At 35.8% G+C, this 13,873-nt stretch overlaps 1 pseudogene; it reads right to left on the bottom strand.

The window, feature by feature from the left end:
- Window positions 1–12,445: 12,445 nt before the first annotated feature.
- Window positions 12,446–13,534, bottom strand: LOC149141704 (peroxidase 3 pseudogene; annotated as a pseudogene).
- Between the last annotated feature and the right edge of the window lie 339 nt (window positions 13,535–13,873).

Below are 13,873 nucleotides of genomic sequence, written 5' to 3'. Positions count from 1 at the left end.
GCCTATTCATAGAAAAAGCCAAGTCCCTTCTGATATCAAATGACCCTGATGCAACATCATCATCATAGATTTCCAATACCTTTTGGGTTAAAATTGTTCACATTGATGAAGGCTTTTGATACATGGGTTTCATTTTGAAACCGAATGGTTATAAAATCCGTGGTTGGGATTGGATCATATAGAAAATCGAGAAGACGCTTAATCCTTCGTCACACAACTGGATTTCTCCTAGGGGTTGACTTGCTCTGATTAAATTATTCCTCCATAACATCCCTATCTATTGGATTCATATCTTCAAGCTACCAAAGGGCGTGATCAACAAATCAGACTGCATTAGATTGCGTTTTTTGTGGGCAGGTATAAGCGAAGAACGGAAAATCCACCTGGCTTGTATGGACATGATCGATCTTCCTATTTCCCTGGGTGGATGGGGGACAAAAGACATAACTTCTTTTAACATGGCTCTCCTACTAAAAGAATTCTGGAGAGCAGTTACCCGCGAAGGACTTTAGCAACAAGTAATCTACGGTAAATAACTCTAGAATAGGGAGTTCATTGTCTGGTTGGGTGATGGCAATTAGGATCATCCCTATATCTCTTACTCCTGGAGAAGCCTTCTATCAAAAAATCACTGGTTATTTGGTAATCTTAGATGGGCATTCGGCTCTGGTTCTTCTATTGAAATCAGCCTAGACTCGCTCTTAGGGCATATCGCAATCACATAGGGGAAGTTTTTACGAATCAACCCCAACATGAGTTAGGATGCGATAATATTGACTTCTCTCCAACTCCGTAGTTGATATACCATAGGGTAATTATAAGACAATACTTATTTTTTTTACTCTTGTGGTTGCCATCAAAAACATTGATCCTCTTTAATGAATTAGAGTGACACAAATGAGATGTCTTGGGATTTGGAAAAAATGTTCTTGTTACACTGGAGGAAATTTGAAATTTATTTTGTTGTTATACATTTTCTATAAATATTTGTGATTGCATTGTAAGGTGTTAAATGGCTAATTTGAGGTTGTGATGATGATTATAGAGAGGTTGGGGTTCAATACACAAATTAGTTCACTCAAACAAACATGTTCACTCCATTGGTCTCTGTATCTTATGAGTTCACATATAGGCCCCATTCTAAAAGTTAATTGAAAGAGTTTGAATACCATTGTTGAGAACTAATTCAAGGAAATACTTGTATTATTTCCTAAACAAAGTGATATATATAAGCATTGATGTATAAGGAGTTGTGATCTAAAATTGCAATACGAATTTTACACAATTCATATCTTTTTTTAAATCCTCAAACAGAGTATGTATTATTTTTGAACTAGATTAGATCATTTGTTATAGTATCGCCACAACACATTCTAAATTGCCAATTTGATTCAATGTGATTTTATCCAATACTTAGCAATCAAAGATGTAGATAGATGATAATCAACACAGACCGGGAGAGGTCATGGGAGTGTACATCTTTGTCACATAAAACAATGGAATAAATATACACAACATGGGTTTAAAAATCTGCATTTATAACATTTTAAGAAATAGGATAACAACATATTTATAACCTTTTCCTCACTACATTAAGTTAAGAACCACCCCTTTTAACTAAAGTAAGAAGAAATAAATTGTTTATATATATATATTGTGTGCATACAAAAAAATTTGGCATTGTATATAGTTCTGAAAAATAAAATTGAAACAAAGATGTCTCACATAATTATTCATAAAATTGATTTAAATCAATAACTTAGTAAAAACAAAACCTTATAGTGACCAACAATGTACAACATGTAAACTAGTTTAGAAATTATTTTGTTCTACTTTGTCTAACCATCCTCTTATTTTATGGAAGACGACACAACTAATATTAGGATAGATTTAGTATGTTTTCCCTGTTGGAAGATTACAACATACATTATCCATATGAATTTAATGAAATTCCATACTTTGGATTCACAAAATAATGTCTCAAGGGACTTTAGATTTGGGAAATAATGAGCTTTGAGAGTTGAACATGATAATCATTTCGATGCTAATGAATATTTTTTTCATTTGATGGTCTTTATTACAAACATCAACCTCAAATATCCTCTTCTCTCTCTTGAAAGAGATTATTGTAATTTTTTAAGCATATTTGTTTCATTGTATCTTGACAAACTTTAACGCAGGGCTTCTTGTGATGGCATAGTCTAGTGATTTAAACACTGAGATGAGAAGAAATTTGCAGGAACAATGATATAGAAGCCTTTTAATTTACCTGATCTACAGTTTTATGTAGGGTGCTAAGAATTCAACTATAGTGAATAGTCAGATTGGTCATCCCTTGCTACTATACATATAATTGTGTTTCTTTCATTAATCTAAATTTTAGAATAATTATGGTGCCAATTTAAAAGTATTGTAATCTCCACACCTCCCCTTGCCCCCCCTCGTAATGGGGTTTCCCGAGCTTTCCTCATCTAACCCACTCATTTGTCTCTGTCGTGCAACCTATATGAGAAAATGGAGCAACTCATGCACCAATTTTAATTGATTTTCTATCAGACAATTGTGTTAGCAGCAGATAATAATTCTCCAAATTGAAAACAAGTTACAGATAGTTTCAGCTAGTGAGTACATTACTTTCATTAATGTAATATAAGATTCTTCTTTTGTTTGTTTAATCATATGGTATATACCCTATTTTCTTTGGACTACCTACATCACTTATTTTAATATATTTACATTAATGTGAGGCTTGTATCTCTCCCTAGATAGACTACTTCTATGGCTTCTTTATAGCTAATGTGAACTTATTCAATCTTCCTAGAGATTGTGACAAGCAATGTTTTGATTTGATTTTCAATTAAATTTGGACTTTCGTCAAGCTTCTGTTTTAACTTTTCTTTTAAGAACACATTAACTGGATTTTATTGCTTGAACATTTTGTAAAATATTTTTTATTTTTTATTTATGAACATTTGTGTTATATGCTCTTAGCTGATGTTTCCCATAAAATAGAAAACTTCATCCCCTTGCTACTAAATTTTCTCATTGACGGAAAAATGCAACTGCTACTGACTTCAACTATTTCTTGTTTTAGATTCACTTTGTCATTCCCTCCAAGAGAGGCTAAGTAAAGGGATAGGAAGAGGTCCTCTTGATGAAATACCCCTGAAGCTTTTTACAAGTGCTTGTATGCTATTTATTTCTCCTTTATTTCTGTGATGACTACATTACTTTGGTTTTGTGATTAATAACTTGAGAGAAATCTTGAAATAGTCGTGACAATTTTTTTCTCTTTTTAAGAGGATGGGAAAATGAACATAGATATTTTGGTCCTACTAACTAATATTTTTCCATTTCTGAAAAAATCTAGTATTGGATGTGGCATTTGTGTGTATTTGATGATTTTTCTTATATCTTCAATTAAAAATGAATTGTTGAAAGGATAACATTGATTTAAAAGTATCAGCCCATTCATAATGATGCAAATAACATTATGAGAATCGCAACTTTTCGCTCTTCCTGCATCTCCATGTTGTATGTGAACAAATTTGCTAATAAGATTTATGGATTAAGATGGTAAAGTTTTCCTAATCAAACATTTTTTTTAAATAAATACTTATATATACAATTTCATGGACTACCATAACTCCTCACATAAATATTTAAAGGGTGCTAGCTCAATGGAAGAGCATTTAATTTTTGGTGGTTCGATTCCATTGTACCCTAACATGAGTTAATTAATAATATTTTACTTTATTTTTAATTAAATATTTTTATATTGATTTATTTCAATGGTGAGATATTTTTGCAGATTCATTGTTTTATATTGTCTCTAAAGAGACAAAACTGATATTGTATTATTTTTAAATATAATTTTTTATTGTCTCTTGAGATATAAATAGCTATAATTAAAGACATATTGTATATCTATAAAGACAATATGTCCTTAATCCCAACTATTGTCTAAAGAGAGACAAAAAGTAAAGTGTATCTTAAGGGACAAAAATGCTAGTGTTATAAAAACAAATTTTTAAAACAATACATAAATTCAAACAACATAAAACCCTTAGCCAACTCTTTAGATCTGCCAAAGACAAGGTTGAACCTATTCTTGACTCAGGTGTTTATCAAATCCTCTGCTCCTGTGGAATGCCTTACATGGGCCAAACTAGGAGGTCATTTAAAGCTAGGCTCGATAAGCACATAACAGGAAACTTACATAATTGTGTATCTAAGTTTGTTATCAAAGAGCATTTTCTCAACACCAAACACTTAATTTACTTTGACAAATCTAACATCCTAGCCTCTATTCCCTTTTGCTCCATGAGAACCATCAGAGAAGCCCTTGAAATTGTGAAAAAAACTAGGAACTTCGACTGTGATGATGGCTACAAGATTAGATATTTGTGGAAACCCATGATCCTTCTTTTTTCCTCTAGGTCTTAGTCTTCACTTGTCTTCTCCCTTCTGCTTTGTTTCCCTATTCCTCTCACCCTGTCCCCCTTCTCTAGATAATTCATTCCTCTTGTTTTCCTTGTCCCGTTGGTTTTCTTACCCTCTTAACGCCCCTCCTCCCATCCCCCTTTTTCTTATTCATCTTCATATCTTAATTATTATTACGCTAAAAATAATATTGTTAATCCATCCCTTAAAATAAAATATTATACCTTTAACAAAGTTATCGAGTTAATGAGAACTGTAATCTCAAAATGAGAACTCTAGCAAAAAAAAGTCCAAAAAACATGAAAAAATAGCTCGAAAATGAAAAGTGTTGATGTTGGAATAACATTTTTTTTATGTAAATTCTCTACATTTTAAGAAAATGGCACTGAAAACCATTTTTTTGCATGAAAAACATGAAAAAATACCCTGAAATGAAAAGTGTTGATGCAACTTGATGTTGCATCAACACCTTTTTCTTGTTTTGTTAAAAATTCATTATTTTTAACAATGGCATTAAAATCTAAACTTCCATTTTGGCACCCAACACATGGATCCATCTATACTGTTACTTACTCCCCATTTCCTTCTCTAGAATGTTTCTTTCCTTCCTTTGACTCCACCAATCTATGGAGATGACTCTCCATAGTCTTTTAGCTGCCAAAGCCATCACAAAACATGTTACTTTTTATAATCACCATCCTTCTTCATCGTTTTGTTTGGCTAATGTCTTTAGTTGAACTAGTGGAACATTTTGATTTTTCCTTGACTAAAGAAATCCAAATACCATTTTTCTTATTCTTTGTAGAAATCCTTTGATAGCATCTAATAGGGTTGAAAGCACATGGGTACTGAAGGAATAGTACCTCATTCCCAATACAAATATTTGAAACCGTAATAGTACCTCATTCCCAACACAAATATTTGAAACCGTAAGCTAATACAATAGAAGCAAGATTACAAAATCAAGCACACAAATAACTTGATTGCAGAATTCTGAGAGCATAAACCACAATATGCTTCTCCAGACTTATCGATATTTTTAAACCCTTTAATACTTTGAGAAAACTGCAATCAAACAATCATTCCCACATGAATATCAGACAAAAGTGTATTGTGTAAATAGTCGCAAAAAAGATGGGGAGGAAAACTGCATAGAAGGAAAATAAAAGTGAAAAGAGTGAAGGCCCTACGTGAGTGGAGTGAAAATTCACATTGGAGGTGAAGAGTGCATGAATTATACAAAATTTTCACATCCTTTCCTCCACAGAAATCCTCCATGAGGTGCTGCTAGCTACCTCTGGTGCAAATACATAGTTGTATGCTAAAATTTATCCATTTATGGATAAGAATTTGTTACGATAATCAAAATTTAGGACATCAAATTTGCAGCATTGCATGTCATTTCCAAGTTCGGCCTACTCCTACATGCCATGGTTCAAGCTTTTGTTTTAATTATGGGATAAGAGGATGGTGATAATTCTCTAAAATTATTAGTTTAACTATACTGTATGACTTTTCATATATATTTGTTTCTTATCTCTGTATGATAGTTAGATGCTAGACTCAATAGATTATATATACTTATTTAAATATATAGTACACAAATCAATGTTTTTTTCTTCCCCGCCAGATAAAAAACAATTATCTATAAATCACACTCCTTCACACCAAGGATTTGGACAAAATTTTCGATATTTTCATATATCCGTGTCATAATTTCATAGTGTGTCAATGAATTAAGAAAGTTTTTGAGTGATCCAAATGCTCAAAAAATTGAATGGAAAGGAATTTAATTTTTGTAACGCAAAGAACAATTCTGGTAGATTCTGGATAATGCACGCATGCATCTTGTGTTGAAATATTATTTTCAATTGCAGCGCCAAAACCGTCATGGGATTTGTTAGCTCTGTTTTTTTTCTTCTTTGCGATGCGATCTTATCGCTATTGCAAATCGCATCCACGCCCTGTTGCCTTTGTTACGCCCTGTATCTTCTGCCGATTGCAATTCTGCGATGCGATCCGATCGCAAATCGCAATTCGCACCCATATGTTAGTGCTTCACTGTTTCTCTTCCGCCGACGTGACGTTGCGATGCGATCCGATCGCAAATCGCATATCTCACCTTCTTCAAACCGATCTCAGCCATCCGATTAAATCAACGGTTGATGTACATGCCTGCACCATAGTACATGACGTGAATTAGAAGTTTCATTGAACGCCAATTTTTTCAGTAAAAGTAATTAACGAAATTTAATGTGATTGGTAAATGTAGGTAAAAGTTTTTAATTTTATTGTTTTTTATTTTTCACGGGAGTATGGCACAGCAAAAAAAGTAATGTCCTGTTTTATTGTTCATTGAACATGAAATGTAAGTGTAGACACAGCAACACGATGATTTTTTTTTTTTTACGCACAGCAGTGTCAATGTTAAAACAGAGACAGAGTAATTTTTTTTTGGACTGCCTCTGAAGCAGCCATGGTGTAATCCCTCTGTGAGAGGAAGAATTTTTGTAACAGTCATTTTCTTTAATGAATACAAGTCCTTTTATGTGTGTTCTGAAACTCTGTCTTCAGCAAAAATAATTTTAGTTTCCCTATGTTCAAAACAGAGTATTACTCTTTATTCAGTCATTTTTGTTGGGAATTATTAGAAATTTCCAACATGGTATCGGAGCTTGTCCAGGCTCTTTGAAGGTGTCAAAGAATTTGAAGGAAGGATTTCTTGTTGAAGCAGCTTCTCCAGCAGAGTGAAGACTCAGTCAAGAAAAAATCCAAGGTATACAACCAGTTATTTTAAATACACAGTCAAGTATTTTAAAGCATAGTTAAGAGTGCAAGAATGGCTGGAGCTAGCACTACCATGGGTATCTGTAATACTCAGCTCCCACAATTTAATGGGAAAAACTATGACTATTGGGCAATAACTATGAGAGCTTTGCTTGCTTCCCAAGACTTACGGGAATTTGTTGGAGATGGTTTTTAAGAACGAGCAGATGAAAATGAGTTTAATAACTTAACTCAGGCAGAGAAAGATCTGTTGAAGAGCAATAAGAAGAAGGATTCCAAAGCCCTCTACCTTTTGTATCAAGCAGTGCATGAAAGTGTGTTTTCAAGGATAGCAGTAGCTAAGAGATCCAAAGAAGCATGGGAAACTCTCAAGATAACCTATCAAGGCATGGAGAAAGTGAAGAAAACAAAACTACAGTTGCTAAGGAGAGATTTTGAGACTCTCTGCATGAAGGAGTCAGATAATATTGACTCATTCTTCACACATGTGATTGGTCTAGTCACGCAGATAAGGTCTCATGGAGAGATTCTTGAAGAAAGGAGGATTTTGGAGAAACTATTGAGGATCTTACCCTCAAGGTTCGATGTGATTTTTACCACCATAGAAGAGACAAAGGATCTCACAAACTTTTCAGTTGATGAACTACATGCATCACTGATAACACATGAGCAGAGATTGAGTAGAAATGAAAACTCATCTTTAGAACATGCCTTTAAGACCCAGATGTTCTTTGGAAGAGGAAGAGGTCAAGGTAGAGGAAACAAGAGAGGAAAAGGCAGAAGCCAAAACAAAGGTGGAAGAAACAATCCAACAAATACTCAAGGAAGAGGCAGGAATCCAAATCAGAACCAAGGCCAAGGTAGCAGCGAACAAAGTGGACAACATCATGTTCAAGGACAAAGGTATGATAAATCCAATGTCCAATGTCACTATTGTAAAAAATATGGGCATTATGCAAATGAATGTAGGAAGAAGCAGCATGATATGAATAATAGGACTAGTGCAAATCTCACTAGAGAAAATATCAGCCAAGATAATTTGTTTTTAGCCTATAATATGACTGAAGAAAAGAGTGAAGATGTATGGTTCCTAGACTCCGGTTGCAGTAACCATATGATAGGAAACATAGCCCTGTTTTCTATGTTAGATCAGAATGTGAAGTCACAAGTCACACTAGGGACTGATAATAAAGTTTCTGTTATGGGAAAAGGAGAAGTAAAAGTCTTAACAAAGAAAGGTGAAAAGAAAACCATAGCAGATGTTTATTATGTTCCTGGAATGAAATGGAACCTCTTAAGTATTGGACAACTTACTCAAAATGGGTACAATGTTTTCTTTGTGAATGATGTATGCGCCATCATGGATAAAGCACCCAGCAAACAATGTATTGATGAAGTGAAGATGACAAGGAACAGGATGTTCCTTCTTAGAATGAAAGCAGATTTAAAAAATGGAGAAGAAATAGCAGCAGTGACTCAAGAGGCTTTCCAAAGCGAACCAAAGGATGAAAATTGGTTGTGGCACTTGAGATTTGGACGTCTCAACTTTGGAGGTCTTAATTTGTTGAATAGAAAAGTAATGGTGAGAGGATTACCATTGATAGAGAAACCAGATAGCCTTTGTGAAGGTTGTATCTTGGGGAGACAACATAGAGAAAATTTTCCATATGGGAAAAGCATAAGGGCAAAAGCACCCTTAGAGATTGTGCACTGAGATTTATGTGGACCGATGCAAACTCCATCACTTGCAGGCAACCACTATATACTAACATTTATTGATGATTTTACTAGAAAAACTTGGGTTTATTTCCTGAAGAACAAAAGTGAAGTGTTTGAAAGATTCTGCAATTTCAAAGCACTTGTAGAAAACCAAAGCGGGCTGCATACCAAACTTCTAAGAACTGATAGAGGAGGTGAGTATATCTCCAAAGAATTTCTACGTTTTTGTAGAGAAAATGGAATTCATAAGTAGTTTACCACTAGGTACACTCCGCAGCAAAATGGAGTTTCCGAAAGGAAGAATAGGACAATCATGGATATGACAAGGAGTATGTTAAAGGAAAAACATTTGCCAAATGATTATTGGGTTGAAGCTGTACACTGTGCAGTGTACATTTTGAATAGATGCCCTACAAAAGTAGTCATGAACAGAGTGTCGGAAGAAGCATGGAGTGGGACAAAGCAAGGAGTCACCCACATGAAAGTTTTTGGAAGTGTGGCTTATGCACACATTCCAGATCAGCTAAGGAAGAAGTTGGATAGCAAAGGGGAGAAATGTATTTTCATTGGATACAGTGAGGAATCCAAAGCTTACAGGTTGCATAACCCATCCACCAAGAAGCTTATTGTGAGTAGAGATGTTCAGTTCATTGAAGAGGAAGCTTGGGATGGAAGCATAGAGAAAACAGTGAATGTTAAAAACTCTTTGTCACATGATGAAGATGATGAGGAGATGGCTGAAATACATCCCCAAATAGTAGCACCAACATAAGGGCAGCAAGAGAAACCCTTGAGGAGAAATGAAAGTGCTTCTCCAACCACACCACAAGGAGGAAATTCGAGTGCTTCTTCAAGCACTTGTACACCAAATGAAAGACGTAAGAAGTTCAGAAATTTAATTGACATTTATGAACAAGAGGCAGCAAATGAAGGTATGAACTCTTTGTTTGCTTTATATTGTCATGTTGATGAACCCATTCATTTCGAAGAAGCAATTAAGGATAGGAAATGGATAGAAGCTATGGATGAGGAGATCAATGCCATAGAAAGAAACAAGACATGGGATTTAATTGAACTACCAAAAGGAAAGGAAGTCATTGGAGTTAAATGGGTCTACAAGACCAAGAGTAATGCTGAAGGCAAAATAGAAAGACACAAGGCAAGACTGGTTGTCAAAGGATACAAGCAGCAGTATGGGAGGGACTATGAGGAAACTTTTGCACTGGTTGCTAGAATGGAAACCATGAGAGTAATGCTCTCCATAGCAGCACAAAACAAGTGGAAATTTTACCAAATGGACGTGAAGTCAGCATTCCTAAATGGAGTGTTAACGGAATAGGTTTACATTGAACAACCTCTAGGCTATGAAAAGAAAGGCCAAGAGCACAAAGTGTGCAGATTGAAGAAAGCTCTTTATGGGTTGAAGCAAGCACCAAGAGCGTGGTACAGTAGGATAGATTCCTATCTACTGGAAAATGGATTTGAAAAATGTGAGGGAGAATCCACCCTCTACATCAAACAAAAGGATGGTAAAATACTAATTGTTTTGTTATATGTTGATTGTGTTATTTTCACAGGTAATGATGATTGCCTTATTGAAAATTTCAAAACAGTCATGAAAGAATAATTTGAAATGACTGGCATGGGTTTGCTAAGATACTTCTTAGGAATAGAAGTAGAACAAAATGGAAATGGGATTTTTATCTCACAAGCGAAATATGTTAATGAAGTGTTGGAAAGATTTAATATGCAGGAGAGAAAAGCAACAATCACTCCCACAGTGATGGGATTAAAACTCAGCAAAGAGGACAACAACAAGGATTTTGATCCTAGTTTGTACAAGATCATAGTTGGCAGCCTCATGTATTTGATTGCAACTAGGCCGAATATAATGAATGCTATTAGTTTAATTTCCGGATTCATGGAGAGGCCAAAAAAAGCACATTGGCAGGTAGCAAAAAGGATTCTGAGGTATGTTAAAGGTACTAAAAGGTTTGGCATTTTATATACTGTTTCAGAATGTTCAGATTTAATTCGATACACTGATAGTGATTGGGCTGGAAGTGTAGACGATCGGAAAAGCACATCTGGTTATGTTTTTCACATGGGTTTAGGAGCCATTGCATGGGCTTCTAAAAAACAGCCTATTGTAGCATTGTCTATAGCAGAGGCAGAATATGTGGCAGCTACAGCAGCAGCATGTCAAGAAATTTGGATGAGGAGGATGTTAAGGAGTTTATGTCAAGAGCAAGCAAAAGGAACTATGATTTTTTGTGACAATAGTTCAGCTATTTCATTATCCAAGAATGTTGTGTTTCATAAGAGAACAAAACACATTGACATAAAGTTTCATTACATCAGGGAATTGGTAAACAATGGAGAAATTGTTCTACAACACTGCAGAACTCAAGAGCAGGTTGCAGACATTCTGACCAAACCATTGGGGTAGAAAAGTTTTGAGTTTTTGAGGAAATGTCTGGGTATGACTGATAACCCAGCAGTTGAAATTAAAGGGAAGTGTTGAAATATTACTTTCAACTGCAGCGCCAAAACCATCATGGGATTTGTTAGCTCTGTTTTTTTTCTTCTTTGCGATGTGATCTTATCGCTATCACAAATCGTGTCCACGCCCTGTTGCCTTTGTTACGCCTTGTATATACTAACGATTGCGATTCTGCGATGCAATCCGATCGCAAATCGCAAATTGCACCCATATGTTAGTGCTTCACTCTTTCTCTTCCGCCGACACGACGTTGCGATGCGATCTGATCACAAATTTCATATCTCACCTTCTTCAAACTGATCTCAACCGTCTGATTAAATCAACGGTTGATGTACAGGCCTGCACCATAATACGTGACGTGAATTAGAAGTTTCATTGACCGCCAGTTTTTTCAGTAAAAGTAATTAATGAAATTTAATGTGATTGGTAAATGTAGGTAAAAGTTTTTAATTTTATTGTTTTTTATTTTTCACGGGAGTATGGCACAGTAAAAAATGTAATGTCATGTTTTATTGTTCATTGAACATGAAATGTAAGTGTATACGCGGCAGCACGATGAATTTTATTTTTTTTACGCACAGCAGTGCGAATGTAAGGTGTGAAGAAAAGGAAATTGACACACAGCAGTGTCAATGTTAAAACAGAGACAGAGTAATTTTTTTTTTGGACTGCCTCTGAAGCAGGCATGGTGTAATCCCTCTGTGAGAGGAAGAATTTTTGTAACAATCATTTTCTTTAATGAATACAAGTCATTTTATGTGTGTTCTGAAACTCTGTCTTCAGCAAAAACAATGTTAGCTTCCCTGTGTTCAAGACAGAGTATTACTCTCTGTTCAGTCATTTTTGTTTGGAATTATCAGAAATTCCCAACATCTTGTAAAGCATTCAAAATTATTATATTGCTACATTCCCTATATATGTAAAACACAACATCCCCCAAATCAAATTATGTGGGCATGGATGGAGTCTTAGGTACCCCGGATCTCTTCTTCATCAATTAACAAGAGCGCATTGGCGTCTGAACTGTCCTTCAATTCCAGTAAGAACGGAAATCCTACCCATCTTCTCCAACGATCTTGAAAACTCAAATAGAAACCAACTAGATGTTGAGTCCATTGCTACCAAATTTAAGAGAGCCATTGTAGTTGGATCAGTGAGGAGGGCAGCATCTGATCCAAAGAGTCCTCTTCTCTTCTTCAAGTTCAAGTAGTAATGGTTGTCAAATGTTCTGAAGCTTCCAGCATCAATCTCCACTATTTTAGTCCCATTCTCTCCAGGCTTACACTTTATTTCAGCTATTGGGCGTATGATTTATCTAACGATGGATCCATGTCTATGTTTGCAGTAAAGTTGTAGATTCTGTTACTGAAAACGGGGCAATGGAGGGTGCCGATAGTGTGTGCACCAGAGAGAACAACCAGGTCCTTCACATTTAAACCTTTGCTTTCAAAAGAGGACTTCAGGCGCTCCAAGTTTGCAAAAGGAGGAGGAAGGTTTGCCAATGCCTCGTTCAGAATCGATACCACACCATCCCTCCATCCTGTGGGTACTCGCCACCACGGCCCGCCGAGCTGCCATGAGTTATTTAACAATTAAGTTACTAGTACATTGAAGGCTTGATCATGTAGTGAATTACAGTCGAATTAATTTGATATCGAGAATATTTTAAATGGAAGCCATATAAAACAATTACTTACCATATCAACTGCATCTCTAGCAACGAGTGCAAGAATATCTGCACAAGAGACTACAACGGGTCATTTCTTTTCAAGTTTTGCCTTTGCAACGTCAATTACTTGATATCCCATCAAAGTCACATTTGGATAGCGTCCTTCTCAGCAGCTGGGTTGTTGTTCGTTGGATTCAATAGCACAGACGCATCACACCACTGCGACTACATTCATTAGCTTATGACACACAAACTGAAAACAGAATGAAAAGGAGAGGGGAGACCGAAAGATTACTGACCCTAACAAAACAATCGTGAAAATGCATCCTGAAAAGAGGGGTTTCGAGAGAAGAGGCCCTCGACATGTATTTTGCAACAATGTCTCTTACTATTGTCTCGGCAAGTGGGCACATTTTTTTGGTAGAAACCCATTGTTAGCCCCGATATTGATGCGTTTGTTGCACCCATGTCGACTGAGGTGGCCATGATAACACCAACAAAGATGAGAGCTCAAACAAGAAAGGGCTTCCTGGTAACTAGTCCAATATCCATGTGGTTGTTCTAATAGAGAGATTTAGAGTCCTCCCATGGATAGAATTGAAGAGAATGAGTTGTTGTTGTGAAGGTCGTCGAATAATGAGTGAAGAGCATGGTGAACTTAAGAAGCGGACAGTGGCTTCACAACAAGGCAATCGAGGCCGACAAATTGGCTGCTGCTATGAATATTATGGTCAATCCCCGCCCTAAAAACG

The sequence above is a fragment of the Pinus tabuliformis genome, chromosome X (assembly GCF_031772625.1).
Source record: "Pinus tabuliformis cultivar Carrire ecotype Pingquan chromosome X, CPIR1, whole genome shotgun sequence".
Taxonomy (NCBI): Eukaryota; Viridiplantae; Streptophyta; class Pinopsida; order Pinales; family Pinaceae; genus Pinus; species Pinus tabuliformis.
This window is presented reverse-complemented; position numbering and strand designations above follow the sequence as displayed.